This window comes from Balaenoptera musculus, chromosome X (genome assembly GCF_009873245.2).
Source record: "Balaenoptera musculus isolate JJ_BM4_2016_0621 chromosome X, mBalMus1.pri.v3, whole genome shotgun sequence".
Taxonomy (NCBI): Eukaryota; Metazoa; Chordata; class Mammalia; order Artiodactyla; family Balaenopteridae; genus Balaenoptera; species Balaenoptera musculus.
In genome coordinates this window covers 77,624,340-77,640,618 of record NC_045806.1, presented here as the reverse complement: position 1 = coordinate 77,640,618, position 16,279 = coordinate 77,624,340, and the positions used below count along the sequence as shown (strand labels likewise).

The 16,279-nt window shown below is 48.0% G+C and overlaps 1 pseudogene; it reads left to right on the top strand.

The window, feature by feature from the left end:
* Positions 1-10,688: 10,688 nt before the first annotated feature.
* Positions 10,689-14,440, top strand: LOC118888320 (annotated as a pseudogene).
* Positions 14,441-16,279: the final 1,839 nt, after the last annotated feature.

The following is a 16,279-nucleotide window of genomic DNA, read 5'->3' as shown; positions in this document are numbered from 1 at the left end:
CCACCGCAAGCCTTAAGTCCCAACAGGAGAATGGGCACAAGAGTCCCGCAGTCAGTAATCAGGGGTCAGCCAGAGAGCAAAGGGATCGTATTTTCCTTCTGTAAGGTCTCTGTCTCAACTGCTCCATCAAATGTGGCTCAGCAAACGTTATGGGCAGGTGGGTTTGGCGGACAGACTGGGGTTGGCGGACAGACTGGGGTTGGCCTCGCTCCATCAGCCCTTCGCCCGCTCTCAGGCAAATTCAAAGAAGAGGAAATCGCAGTGGCCAGTTACACCCCAAAAGATGCTCCCCACCGCTGATCCTGGAGATGTGAACTAAAACCACGAATCGGGTTTCACACACTAGGTTGACAACCTTCAAAGAGCTTAACCATTCCGAGGGTGGGAGAGGTCAGGAGCAAAGCCCTGTGGCGGTGGTGCAAGAGATCCATTTGGGAGGTAATCTGGCAGAATCCATTGAAAGCAACTTAGTGCCGGCACGGACTCTGTGCCTGGCACTCTTCTAAGCGCTGGGCATAAATAGTAATGCATCCACGTGACACACCTATAACTATAGTACCAAGTATTACTGGCCTCTTACCGGTGAGGAAACAGGCACTGAGAGGTTCGGCCACTGGCCCAAGGTCATTCGGCTCGTGGGGATCAGCGGCAGGATTGAAACCAATCAATCTGCCTCCAGAGTCCTTGCTTTGAGCCCAAGATCTTAAAACTGGAAGGAAAAATTAAAGCTATTTCCTCTATGTTCCGGCAAGTCCGCTGCCTGGTACTTCTTCCGGAGACACGCTGGTACCTGTAGTGTACAAGAACACATGCACAAGGGTGTTGGTGATGGGAAAAACTGGGAACACTCCAAATTCCCATCAGTAAGGAAATGGATGAATGCAACGTGGCTTAGCATCCAGTAGCATAAAGCGTGGCAGTCCAAAGGAATGCATCAGGCCATTCTCACAGCTTTCGAAAGCATCCTCCTGACTTCAAACTGCAAGTTGCAGAATGATGGCATCAGATCCACATTAGTCAATGTTTTGAAATCCCAAATGAATCCTATCTAATGTTTGGTAACCTTTGGGTGTATGTTTCAAGGTCTGAAAGACGGTTTTCACTAGATGTTAAAATGGTGGAATAGCTCCTAACAGGACCCAATAGGTTTATGGAACAAATTTGTGGCCTTGGATCTCCCCAGATTGGTTAGGGAGGTGTACAGTTGGTTTCCTTTAGACTCAATGTCACCTACAGGTAGCCTTGAAAACATCTGCTGTCATTCTGCTTTCAATTTGGGCATGTTGGGTTCAATCAGTTTTCCAATGGTATGATTATTTGGCTGCAATATTTATTCCTTCACTTGGAATAGAAGATATCATTACTCATATAGAGGCTTTAACAAAATTCACCCAGCAAGCCTTAAATGATAGTAACCAAGCCATTTGTTTGCTCAGTTCAGAAATTTCCATGATGAGAAAAGCAGTCCTACAGAATTGCATAGCCCTCAATATTCTAAAAGCTTCCCAAGGGGGAGCTTATGCTATAATGCATAGTGAATGTTGTGTTTTTATACCTGATGAGTCTTCTAATGCAACCCCCCCCCCCTTATGGTGCATCTGAAAAATCAGATTTCCACTCTGAATGATCCTCTTCCCAGTTTAAGGGAAATGCTAGGAAAATGGTTTGGTTCAAGAGGATATTGGCTTAAATCTTTACTAATGATATTGTTCCTCCTATTGCCAACTTTGATTACAGTTTGTGTAACTTATAAAGTTTTAGTTTCTTGTTTTTTGCACTGTGTATCACCTGCTCCTACTAAGATAATGATATCTAAACAACTGGAAACTACTGATCACATCTATAGTTCTCTATAAAATAATGGACATGCACAATGCACATGCAAGGTAAAATTGGTGCAAGTCCTATTGGACAACTTGGAATTGACCGTTATTCCTTGCCAGACATCTTACTAGTACCACCCCCTAAAAGGAAAGAAAGAACCGGGCTATTAGGACCCAGCATCGAGGGACATGATGGACCCAAGGCAAGTAAAGAACCACCCTAGCATTTAGGTACCAAATACTTGATCACCTAATGCTTTCTATTGAAAGATTAATGATCAAAAGTGGAATTAATGAAATAAAATTATTTTCAGGCAGGGCAAGAAAAATTGTAAACATAAAATTCTCTCTCTGCCCATTTGAGCCACTAGCCCCTCCCCTTTAGTGTGATTTGTGTATCACATTATACATTAACTAGATCCCCTTAAAAGATACAGGAATGCCCACATGCCAAGAAAAAAAAAAAAGAAGAAAGAAAGAAGGAAAGAAAAGAAATTTCCTTCTGGAACCAGCAAGGTAACTCCTTAAGAGATAACTTTCCTTTCTCAATCCTGTAATGGGTCATTAATACCCACTACTCGCCTTGTTGGATTATGTAAACTATTAATATGCTACTTTGTCTCAAAAACTTATATAACGGTTTTATCTCCAATGGGTGGAACAGTCCTCAGAGTTTTCTGAAGATTGTCTCCCATGTTATAGTCCTCAGGTTGGCTCAAATAAAAATTTCCATTTTTCTTAGATTGACTATTGATTAATCTTTTTGGACAACACAATGAAACCAAAAGATGGTTTTTTTAAAAAGATAACAAATCACAAACCTTAGGCAGACTGACCAAGAAAAAAAAAAGAGATTCCTAAGGAATCACTAAAATCAAGACTGAAAAGGGAGACATCACCATTGAGCCTATTGAATTTTAAAAATTATAAGAAAATTGGGCTTCCCTGGTGGCGCAGTGGTTGAGAATCTGCCTGCCAATGCAGGGGACACAGGTTCGAGCCCTGGTCTGGGAGGATCCCACATGCTGCGGAGCAACTAAGCCCGTGAGCCACAATTGCTGAGCCTGCGCGTCTGGAGCCTGTGCTCCGCAACAAGAGAGGCCGTGATAGTGAGAGGCCCGTGCACCGCGATGAAGAGTGGCCCCCACTTGCCACAGCTAGAGAAAGCCCTCGCACGGAAACGAAGTCCCAACACAGCCATAAGCAAATAAATAAATAATTTTTTAAAAAAAATTATAAGAAAATAGTATGAAAAAATTTATACCAACAAATTAGACACATATATGCAATGAAAAAATTTGTAGAGAGACACAAACTTCAAAACAGACTCAATAATAGACAGTCAATTAAATTAATAATTAAAAATCTTCCCACAATGATGCTCCTGTCCAGATGGCATCACTGCTGAATGCTATCAAACATTTCAGATGGAAATAATAGCAACACTCCAGAAATTCTTCCAGAAAAAAGAAGAGGAATGAACACTTTCAAATTAGCTCTAGCAGGCCAATATTACTGTAGTGTGAGCCTCTGACAGTTTTTTTTTTAATTGTAATGCAAGTGCCTGACATTAAGCTTCTGATTGCTGAGGCACCACTTCAAAGACAGCTATATCAAAAAGAACAAATTGCCAGCTACACGACTAGGTAAAGAGCCAGGCCACCACACCCCTGAAGTTTCCTTTGTTTTGGAGATCTCTGATTGACTTAGATAACTGACCCTTTGGCTGCTTGTTTTTCCCTTCTTGTGCTTTAATTCCCATTCTGTTTTAAATTCATCAATAAAGAGTGAATCTGAGAAACCCTAGGCCCCTCACTCTTGACCCCGATTAAAACATAACCCCAGGTCCCAGCTGTCTTTCTCCACCCACAACCTTTCTGTGTGGTCCAAGGCATGCCATGTACCCTCCAGGACTTGTGAGTAATAAACTTCGTCCTTTCAAAGGTTCCTGAAGGTTATTGCTGAGGTGCATCTTGCAATTATAATAAGAACCACAAGGGCTAGTTCAACCACAACATTGGTTCTGAAAGGGGAAATATCTGTGGGGGCTCGCCTTGGAGTCCAGGTGAGTGCCTCCAGGTATTTCTAGCTGACAGTATCACTATCGATTGGCTGAGACCAGCACAATTACCCTGATGCCCAAAACACACAAAGACATCCAAAATAAAGAAAACTGCATACCAATCTTTCTCATGAATACAGATGAAATAACCCTCAAGAAAATATTAACAAACTGAATTCAGAAACATATAAAAAGGGTTATATACCATAACCAAGTGGAATTTATTCTAGAAATACAAGGTTGGTTTAACATCTAAAAATCAATTTATGTAATACACTATTTTAAAAGAAGAAAGCACTGAAACATTATCATATTAACTGACACAGAAAGAGCATGTGACAAAATTCGACCACCTTTCATGATAAAAACAATAAAAAACTAGGAATAGAAAGAAATTTCTTCAGCATGATAAAGGATATCTATGAAAAACCTACAGCTAACATCATATTTAGTAGTGAAAGACTGCATACTTCTCCCCTAAAGTCAGCAACAAAGACATGCTCACTACTTTTATTCATTATTGCACTGGAAGTTTGAGCCAGTTCAAACAGGGAAGAAGAAGAACGAAAAGTCATCCAGATAGGAAATAAAAAAGGAAAATTTTTAATTCTCAGATGACGTGATTTCATATGCAGAAAATCCTGAGGAATCCACAAAAATGGATCTAATGGTAGAACTAATAAAGAAGTTCAACAGATCACAGAATACAAGATTAATACATAAAACAAATTTTATTGCTATATACATGTAGCAAATAATCCAAAAATGAAACTAAGGAACACTTAATTCTAGTTACAATAGCATCAAAAAGAATAAAATGCTTAGGCATATATTTAACAAACCAAATGTAATACTTATGCACTGAGAAACACAAATTGATGTTTGTTGAGAGGAATTAAAGATGATCTAAATAAATGGAAAGGCATTGCATGTTCATGGTTGTAAGACTCAATATTTATATGGTAATTCTCCCCAAATTGATATATAGATTCAATTCAATCTCTATCGAAATTTCAGCAGGCTTTCTTTGTAAAAATTCACAGGCTGATCCAAAAATTCGTATGGAAATGAAAAACAAAACAAAACAAAACAAAACAGAATATCCAAAACTACTTTGAAAAAGAACAAACCTGGAAGACTTCCACTTTCTGATTTCAAAACTTACTATAAAAATACAGATAATCAAGTTAGTGTAGTACTGACATAGAGATAGATCAATGGAACAGAATTGAGAGTTCAGAAATAACGAACTCTCCTTATATTTATGGTCAATGATTTTCAATTCAATGGGGAAAGGATAGTCTTTTCAACACGTGGTGCTGGTACAACTGGATATCATGCAAAAATACAAAGTTAGAACCTTACTTCACAGCACACACAAAACTTAATGCAAAATGGATCAGAGACTTAAAAGTAAAACCTACAACTATAAATCTGTTAAAAGAAACCCGAGGAGAAAAATCTTTGTAAACATGAGTTAGGCAATGATTTCTTAGGTACAACACCAAAAGCATGATCCATAAAAGAAAAACTTGATAAATTGGACTTCATCAAAATTTAAAACATTTATGCTTCAGAAGGCACTATTCAGAAAATGAAAAGACAAGGTACAGACTGGGAGAAAATATTTGAAAGCCACAGATCTAACATAGAACTTGTATCCAGATTAAAGAATAAGAATAATAAATAAATAAGAAAATGACCCCATTAAAAAATTGGGTAAAAGATTTGTATAGACATTTCACCAAAGAAGGTATAGAGATGGTTAATGAGCATATGAAAGGATATTCAGAACCACTAGTCAGTAGGGAAATATAAATCAAAACCATAATGAGATACCATGTTGCAAAAACAATAGGATGGCTATAATCCAAACTACAGATAATAACAAATATTTGGATCTGGAGAAATTTGAATCCTCATACACTTCTGGTGATAATGTAAAATAGTTGAATCTCTTTGGAAAATATTCTGGTATTTTCTTAAAAAGTTAAACATAGAGTTACCATATGATCCAGAATGTCCATTCCTAGGGATCTACCTAAGAGAACTGAAAACATATGTTCACACAAAAACTCATGAACTCAGAATGTATAGGAATATTCTTAACAGCATTTAGTTTGGGAATATTATCCATAATATTCCCAAACTAAACATAACCCAAATGCCCATAAACTGATGAATGTATAAATAAAATGTGGTATAGCCATACCATGGAATATTATTTGGCAATAAAAATAACTGAAGTACTGATACATGCTACAGCATGGGTGAACCCCAAAAACATTATATTAAGTGAAAGAAGCCAGACAAAAAGTACTATATATTGTGTGATTCCATTTATACAAAATTTCCTAAATAGGCAAACCATAGAGACAGAAAGTAGTTTATTACTTGCCTATAGGGCTGGGGGTGGGTTGTGGGGTTGGGGGTGATGGCTAAGGGATACAGGGCATCTTCTTGGGCTAACAAAAATATCCTAAAATTGATTGTGATAGATGCACAACTGTGAATATATGAAAAGCCATTGAATAAGGTATTTTATTTTTTAATTTATTTTTATTGCAAAAACACATAATATGAAACCTACCTTATTAACAAATTTTTTAGTGTACAGTGTTGTTAACTATATGAGCATTGTTGTAATCCGACCTCCGGAATTCTTCATCTTGCATGACTGCAAATCTATACTCATTGAACAACAACTCCCCTTTTCCCCCTCCCCCAAGCCCTTGGCAACCAGGATTCTACTTTCTGCTTCCAGGAGTTTGACTACTTTAGATACCCCATGTAAGTGGAAACATGCAGTATTTGTCCTTTGTGAGTGGCTTACTTCACTTAGTATAATATCTGCAAAGTTCATCCATACTACAGCATATAGCAAGATTTCCTTCTTTTTAAAGGCTGAATAATATTCTGTTATATGTATACATTATATATACTACCTTTTATCCATTCACCTGTTGATAGATATTTAGGTTGATTTCATCTCTTGGCTATTGTGAATAATGGTGCAATGAACATGGGAGTGCAATAATCTATGCAAGATCCTGATTTCAATTATTTTGTAATGTAAACGTAAATATACAGAAGTGGGAATGCTGGATCATATGGGAGTTCTATTTTTATTTTTTTAGGAACTTCCATACTGTTTTCCATGGTGGGTGCACCATTTTACACTCCCACCAGCAATGCACAAGGGATTCATTTTCTTCACTTCCTTGCCAACACTTGCTATTTTAAGTTTTTTTTTTTTAATACTGGCCACCTTAACAGTTGTGAGGTGATAACTCATTGTGGTTTTGAATTGCATTTCCCTGATGACTTGTGATGTTGAGCATTTTCCATATACCTGTAGGCCATTTCTGTGTCTTCTTTGGAGAAATATCTAATCAATTCCTTTGCCCATTTTTAAATTGTGTTATTTGGGTTTTGTCTGTTTCTTTGTTTTTGAAAGCATAAGCCACAGACTGGGAAACAGTATTTGCAAAGCACACATGGTAAAGGACTTGTATCCGAAAGAGATAAAGAACATTCGATATTCAGTAATGAGAAATCAAACAACGCAATAAATAATGAGCAAAAAATAAAATAGAACTGTCATTGTGCTTACTGGATGGCCAGGAAGCTATTGAGAAGATGTTTCACCTCATTAGTCATTAGGGAAATAACTAAAGCCACAATGAAATACCACAACATAGCTATAAGCATGGCTGAAAGAAAAACAAAATACAGACAATACCAAGTGCTAGAGAGACTGAGGAACAGATAGAACTCTCCTGCATTGTTGGTGAGAAGGCAAAAAATGGTATAGATGCTCTGGAAACAGTTAAAAATACACTAACGATTCAATCCAGCAAGTTAACTCCTAGATATTTACCCAAGAGAAATGAAAACTTACATTCGCAAAAGATGTGTATGCAAATGTTCATAGCAGTTTTCTTAGATGCTTGAGTGACTGCACACTGGCACTGGACACAGACATGTCTAGGACTACTGGCCACAGGTTCTGAGCTGACATTGATCCCGGAAGCCCAAAGTGTCATGATGGGGCCCTGTTAGAGTGGGGCTTATGAGGTTCTGGCAGTAAAAGGAGTTGGGGATAGATATCAGGCCACGGTGAGCTGACTGGGTCCCTGGACCAACATACTGGTCATTTCTCCAGTCCCCAAGCTGATAATTCTAAGTGATACACTTGGCAGTTGGAGCAATGACCTGCACATTGGGTCATTAATCTGTGGAGTAAGAGCTATCACCTTGGGAAGGCCAAGAGGAACCTCTGACACTGACTCCCACTCCAGGCCAAGAGAGTAAGTCAAAACCAGTATTGGATCCTGGTGAGCGTAGGGGGGTAAAGCAGAGATTAGTGACATCATTGGAGACGTATGGGATGCAGGGGAAGAGCAGGTAGGAGAGCCACAGGGACGAAGAGAGTGGAGAAGGTGAGAAGAAGTTCTGGGAGTCTCTCTATGGGGGAGGGAGGAAGGGAATGGAAATGGTGAGAGGGAAGACGGAGGCTTCCACTGGATCCACTGGTAATGTTTCATAGGATGCTGGTGGATGCAGGAGATTTTGCTATATCTTTCCTTATCCATTTTAACATATTTGAAATACCACACCATGCCTTAAAAAGTCACTGGGAGAAGTGGAAGGGGGCGGTATCCACAAACAGGCAGGCACCATCGGGGGCAGGCTCGAGGAGGAGGATTGCAGATTTACAGTGCACCCAATCTCCCCTGCTCTGTAACTTCTCCAGCATGGCCAGCTTCTCAGGTGCAGACCCAGAAGACTGGGCCTTTGAGTTCCACAGACAAGAGGGGTTCAGACACCCCAGGACTCTCCAGGAGGTCAGCCAGAGCAGGAGGCAGGAGAGAGAGGTGACTGAAGACAGAGGAGTACGAACGGGAAAGAGCAGAAGGAAGGTATGGGAGGAATGGAGGGGTGTCAGAGTAGGAGTTGGGTGGCAGACAAGGGAAATTCTAACACCCATGGGCCATATAGAAACCAAGAGAGGGACCACTTCCCAGACAACAGTACTGCTCAGCTCAGGGAAGCTGAGAACTGAGAGTTCCAAGAAAAATTGAGAGACACCTGGCTATCCACACCCACCGCCATCACAACTGGTAGGCCTTGCTTGTGCGTCCTTCAAAACTTTAAAACATACTTGTACATATACTTAAATGAATTCTCATATATTACATAGGATTGACTGGTGTGTGTGTGTGCCCACGCACGCAAGTGCTTTAATTTACGTATGTCAATCCAAAGCGATCGTTCTGCAACTTGCAGTTTGAAGTCAGGCGGATGCTTTTGAAAGCTGTGAGAATGGCCTGATGCATTCCTTTGGACTGCCACGCTTTATGCTACTGGATGCTAAGCCACGTTGCATTCATCCATTTCCTTACTGACGGGAATTTGGAGTGTTCCCAGTTTTTCCCATCACCAACACCCTTGTGCATGTGTTCTTGTACACTACAGGTACCAGCGTGTCTCTGGAAGAAGTACCAGGCAGCGGACTTGCCGGAACATAGAGGAAATAGCTTTAATTTTTCCTTCCAGTTTTAAGATCTTGGGCTCAAAGCAAGGACTCTGGAGGCAGATTGATTGGTTTCAATCCTGCCGCTGATCCCCACGAGCCGAATGACCTTGGGCCAGTGGCCGAACCTCTCAGTGCCTGTTTCCTCACCGGTAAGAGGCCAGTAATAGTTGGTACTATAGTTATAGGTGTGTCACGTGGATGCATTACTATTTATGCCCAGCGCTTAGAAGAGTGCCAGGCACAGAGTCCGTGCCGGCACTAAGTTGCTTTCAATGGATTCTGCCAGATTACCTCCCAAATGGATCTCTTGCACCACCGCCACAGGGCTTTGCTCCTGACCTCTCCCACCCTCGGAATGGTTAAGCTCTTTGAAGGTTGTCAACCTAGTGTGTGAAACCCAATTCGTGGTTTTAGTTCACATCTCCAGGATCAGCGGTGGGGAGCATCTTTTGGGGTGTAACTGGCCACTGCGATTTCCTCTTCTTTGAATTTGCCTGAGAGCGGGCGAAGGGCTGATGGAGCGAGGCCAACCCCAGTCTGTCCGCCAACCCCAGTCTGTGCGCCAAACCCGCCTGCCAATAACGTTTGCTGAGCCACATTTGATGGAGCAGTTGAGACAGAGACCTTACAGAACGAAAATACGATCCCTTTGCTCTCTGGCTGACCCCTGATCACTGACTGCGGGACTCCTGTGCCCATTCTCCTGTTGGGTCGTAAGGCTTGCGGTGGAAGGGAGGCTGGCAAATGCTTTCGGCGCGTGCTAGGAGTCAGCCGCCTCAATCTTGACGTTTCATCCTCACCACCCCTGGAGCCCGGCGCCCTCACTCCCCGACCCCCTGTGTAGATGGGAAACGGAGGCTCAGAGCTGTGACTCTAACCGGAAAGGGGAGGCGGGACAGGAGGAGGCGGGCCGAGAGGCTTGACAGAGGGAGGCACTCCCACCATCCCCTTCGCCAGCCCACTGCCCGGATCACCCACAGGCTTGGGGGCAAACCAGAGGCGCTCGACCCCATTGGTTAGGCCTCGAGGGGGCGGGCGAAAAAGGCGCCCGCTGGTTGGCGGGGCCCGGACCAATGAGGAGGCCGCAGCGCGGGCGTGTGAGGCGCGCTGAAAGCCTCGCGTCGTTTGGTTTGAGGCGAGCTCGTGCGGCGCCTGAGGTGGCTGCCGCTGCCCTCTGAGCGCCGCCCCCCTCGCCCGCCGTGACCGCGACCGCGACTCGGGCCATCGACCGTCGCCCCGGTTCCGGCGCCGCCAGGGTAGCGACATGAGCTCCCCCGATAAGCTATCTGTGTGGGGAACGGTTTTCGGCCCAGAGGGCGGGGAGCGGGCCGGCGTCGGCCCAGGCGGCCCCGCAGTCCCGCGGGGTCCCGACCCAGGCCCCGAGCCCGGGGAGCCGCGGAGCGGCGGGGGCGGGGGCGGCTTCCCGGACCCCGAGGGCTTCCAGTCGGAGCGGGAGATGCTGGAAGCGGGAGGGCCGGTGCTGTGGGGCCGCGAAGGCCGACCTGACTCCCCGGCTGACGTCACGAGGGACCTCATGGAACTGGCCGAGGAGTCTGCGGCGGGCATCCTGCGGCAGCTGGCCGACTGGGACGTGCTGGGCGTCCGCAGACACCCGTCCCCGGAGAGCTGCGCCGCCTTCGAAGTGTCCACCGTGTGGGCCGGCCTCGAGGCGGGTCCCGGCGGTCGAGGAGCGCCCGCCCAGAGCTGTGGGGAAGCGCCGCCGGCTCCGGCCGGCCCTCTCCACCTCGGTGGGCCCGAAGCGGGCCGGGCCTGGGGGAACCCTAAGAGAGGCCCTAAGCGTAGGTTGAAGGTGGCTGCGGATCGCCAGCGGCTCCCCGAGGAAGGCCTGGCCTGGCTGCTGTCCGACCCCGAGTCCTCAGATGAGCTCAGTGAGACAGAGCTGATGACGGTGAGCACTTACCCCAGAGGAGGAGGCCAGGCCGAGCCCAGCAGACCCGAGGCTCCCGGGGACACTCCCAGACACTCGAATTTCCAAGTCAGAGAGAATTTCCTTCACGTGCCAGGCTCTTCCCTGTCCTTGGCTCCGCGAGGACTCACTTCGGTTGTGGAAACGCAGGGCGTGGGAGAGCAGGGCATCTCTTCCCCTAGGAAAATGCGGAGCGTGCTCTGGGGGAAGGGGGGCAGCAGGTCCAGCTACCCGGGAGCTGCTGCTGCTGCTGCAGGTGGCCTGCCGCGGGTCACTCCTAGGGAGAAGGGGGCCCAGGAGAAGAAATCCCTCAGGGGAGCCTCCAAACTTGCCCTGGGGAGAACCTTCCCTTCCGGGGGAGAGCGAATCTCGGCAACTCCCCTGGAACCGGCCACCTTGCCCCCAATCTCTGGTATTCCGCTGCTTGGGAGATCCAAGAGGTATACCTTGGTCCCTTTCGGGAACCGAACAGTCCAAGCACACCGGCGCTGGGAAGAAATCCGTGGCCAGGCGGGCAAGGGAGTCTGAGGCGGTGGCGGGAGAAGATAAGGACCCAAATAGAGACCCAGCCGCAAAGGGCCTAGTGAGTAGGCCATGCTCCTCCTCTCTCCCCACTCTTCCCCCACCCCCACTCCAACCGCCCCCAGGACACACGTCTTCACCCATGCTGCCTCTGTCCATCCCTCAGGGGTCGTCATTGGGTGCCCCTCGGTCACTGGGTCATTAGGATGCCAGATCGGGCTCCTTTTACTAGGGACAAACATTAAGGTAGCACTTCGGGTGTGCTGGGCCCGGTTCTCCACCCTTGGCCTGTTTCCAGCCTCCTCTGCGAGACTGGGGCTGGGATGGAAGGGAGGGCTGGTAGCTGAATTGAGTCCGCGGATCCCTTAAAAGTTTCCCCGAAAAGCCTCAGTATTTAGACTCACCAGCTTCCTGATTCCTACTTCCTAGCTGTTCCCCAGACCTTCCTTGCAGGGGACCTGGGCTTTCTCAGTGCCCCACTGTTGTCCCTAGATCAGCTCTGCCTGCTGGCCTGGGGCTGACTGAGGGAGAAAGTGCTAATGAGATCAGCCTTTCAATTCCCTTCCCAATTCCCTGCCTCACTCCGGCCCCAAATCACACAACTCACTCTCTCTCTCTCCCTCTCTCTCTCTCTCTCACACACACACACACACCCACACACACACACACACACACACACACACATCCTTAGTCCAAATCGGTGAGAAATTCTTGTTTCAGCTGCCAACTTACAGGCCAGGCACATCTTTTCCACGCATGCATGGTGGAAAAGCCTGCAGTGGCGACCTCAACACCAGAGGCCCCCAAGATCCAGGAAACTCAGAGCCCTTGGCCCTGAACCAGGGAGAAGTCATGCCCAGGGGGCCTGTCCCCTCAGGTGAGTGTCGTGGGTTTGATATGAGGGGAGGGGAGAGGGGTTGAGGACAGAAACCTCTGGCTCTGTCTCTGCTGGGGGCACAGCCTTGCTCCCAGGCAGCTTCTCCCACAGGAGACGGGGTGCTGGCAGGGCTGGCCTTGAGCCACATCATCCTCTGGGGTTTGTGCGGCCGGGGTGATCGGTGGCAGTGCCCCAAACAGCTCCTCCGGGTGTAGACTTGCAGGGGAACAGCCTTTTCTGTTAAGTCCTGTTCGCCCACATTGCTCTCCCACGTGCTGGCTGTGGCTGCAGCTCTGGGAGGGTCGAATCCAGAGCCACAGTCTTTGGGGACCGCGGTGGCGAAATGGCTGCCCCCGGGGAACAGGGGAGGCAGGCCCAGAGAGAAGGTTCGGGCTGCTGGGCAGAGCAGGGGCGGCTTGTTGCCAGCGGAGGGTGGTGCTGCCTCACCTCACGTTAGACCCCGCTTGGCCCTTTCCACCTCACTGGGAGCCTGGGAAGCTGGATTGTGTGTCCTTTCCCTCTCAGGTGACCGGAAGCCACTTGACCATCCCCCAAGACCGGAAAGGCAGCAGCAGCCACTGGGAACGCCGGGCTGTCCTTGGTAATGCTTCCTCTGGCTCCTGGAAATGCAGGCCCAAACTCGAGGGCGGGATCTGGGTCCAAGTTCAACTGACATGTGTGGGGGCCCCCCCTCCCCTGCCCCCATCGCGTACCCCACGGAGGGAGCCCACCTCCTTTCCACTGAGGAGCCCTTGCCAGTCTAGCCACCCGGCTTTGGGATGGAGGGCCCTGGAGAGAGGAGAAGGTGGAGGAGAGAGGAGGCCAGAGTATACTAATCATTTCTCTTCCTCCTGTGTCTGCTGGCCTAGTGTCTCGTGCTACAGAGAGAAATAGACGACCTTAAGGAGCAACTTGGTATGAGGAACCGGGGACGGAGAGCGGTGTCTTAGTGCAGAACCCAGGTGGGCACCTGGGGTGGGGGTGGGCTGCAGGTGCAGTCGGCCTCGCAGGGACCAACATCCCTGTGGGGAGGAGAACCTAGCAGGCCTGGCCCTGGAGCCGGCTGTGCATGTACAGCTGGGCGTGTGTACAAGTAGCAAAGTACTGTCTGGACTGCATGCACACTTTGCCAACCAGACCAGTCCTAGGGAATCTCCTTCTGATAGGACTTTTAGAGATGCCTCGTTGATTTTTTCCTTGAACTGCTGCTTGGTGTGGCTTCTAAGGTTCTTGTTGGATTGTTTGTTTGTTTGTGTGACGAGTTCTGACTGGTTGTGGCACGGCCCACAGCATGAGAGCTGCTGGCACATTTTGTTTCCCTTTAGGAACCGGTTCCACATTCAATTTGGGTGGTGGGGAGTGATCAGGCCCAGAGCTCTTTGCATCGGGTCTGGAGGGGGTTTCAGGTTGCAGGGCTAGGCGGTTCCTCACGGGGATAGGGGGACGGGCTTCTATATCCCTCTGTCTGGAGCGCCTGCTAATGCCTGTCCCTGTTGCAGCCGCCATGCAGTACCTGGCTGACAAGTTCCAGACCCTTTGAAGTGAGTGTTACACACACCGTACCCCTTCCCACAGTCCTGGCTGTTGAGCAGGGCTGGGGGCTGGCCCTGGCTTGAGGCTCTTCCCTGACTCCGCTGTTTCACAGGTTGAGCCCAGCGTCTTCCTGCAAGAGGAGCAGCTGGTACCTTTGGGGCCCGGGAGCTGTGGCCAAGCTCGTTCCCTCCTGTTCTGCCTCAAGCTAGGGCTTCCTCTCCCCCTTGTTTTGCCCCCGCCCCGCCCCAGTTTCACAGCAGTTTCCAATTAAAGTACCTCTCATATTCTGTGTTCTGTGTTCTGCCTTCTCTCTGGAGGGGTAGGGGTAGGGGGCCGGGGCGGGGCGCTGCTCCACGTCAGAGCCTTTTCCAGAACAGTATCTCTGGCATCCTGTGGTGGGGACTCTGGGCCAGCCTCTGCTACCATCCCTGCAGTCAAGCCAGCGGAGTGTCCCAGGTCTGGGTCCTGTGTGTGCTCTGCCAGGCCACATTGGCACGTCCTCCCTTTCCCCCGAAGGCCCTCTTCTAGTTCTCTCCAAACCCCGCTCCTCCTTTGGGGTCTGGCGGTTCCCATTCATCTCTGCCATTCCCCCTCCCCATCAGCAGGAACTCATGACCCCCTTCCAGAGCTCCAATCTGGAAGCTTTCACATCCTCCCTGCCCTAGCCAGCTGACCACCCTCCTCCAGCCTGGTCGTCTCTATACCCTTGAGTGGAAATTGGCCCGTCAGGTTCTATGGCAAGTGTGGTTAGTAGGTCTGTGTTCTTGCATGGTCCCCGTCAAATACTCTTCCACCCGCCCCATGACACAGATTTTCCTGGAAATGATATTTCCGTGTCCCAGCTCAATCTCCCAGACTGCCTCTTTAGGACACACGAGATTGAGTCTGAACTCCATGTTCGATTTCCCCCTCACTGGAGGTTGGGGAGCACTTCCTTCCCTCAGCCGGGACCCAGGGCTGTGCCAGCCTGAGACTCAGAGGGACAGATTTGTGTTTGAGTGAGGCGAGGGTGGTTCTGCCTGACACCCTTCCCGAAAGACCGGTGTTTTACTACACAAAAGGGGGTATGTTGGTAGATAGGACATTCCAGGTTGGTGACTGTGTGTCCCTGTGTGTGAATAAAAGTAATCAGGGATAATCTCCCTTGAGGGAGAAAGATGTGATTCAGGGAGTAAAGGGAGTAGAGGCTGGTCCAGGTTCTGTAAGGCATTGAATGAGCAAAAGCAAGGGTCGGATCTGTTCTGTTCAAGGGTTGTTGTTAAATTCCCAAAACATAGGAGGGGGATGATGCAGAAGTCACCAAACCCCACGACAGGGTGTCGGGATGCTCAAAATGTTGGATTCGCTGGAGGAGGCTCTCGATCCTACTCTGTGATCCTATGATGTCTGACAACTGCTGTGGGTGTGGATGGAATGAGATTGGGAAGGGTGGCTCCTCAGAGTAGCTCATCTTCGAATCAGGGGACCCATATATGAGACCACCCAACATGAGCTACCTGGGACAGGGGCAGGATGGGCGCAGTGAGGATGGGAAGTAAGGAGTGACTGCACCTGGACAATGGGAAGCACTTGGGTCCACCCTTCCCCCATATTCTCACCCTGACTCGCTTCCAGAGTTCATGGCATGAGCTCAGGTGGACAGACCACATGTGGGATGGGACAGTCACAGACCTCAGGGTCAGAAAAGAACGTTCGTGGGACTTAATCCTTCCACTCAAACCCCTCCCTGGAGAAGGTGGGCTTGACTGCTTAGTTTACAGCTTTGACCCTGAACCTGATCCACTGGTTACTGCTTGGCGGTGTAGCACATCTCGCTGCTGTCTGCGTAACTAAGTTTGGCAGAGACCTTCCAGCTGAGGTTTCTGCTCACCGAGACGTGCAGGCAACTTGTGCCCGGGGAGAAGTCCAGCACCAGCACCAGCACCGCCTGTCGGCAGAGGGGGTCTCGGGGCTGTGGTCACCAGTGTGAGGAAATAGAGAAGCTTGTTGAAAGGGA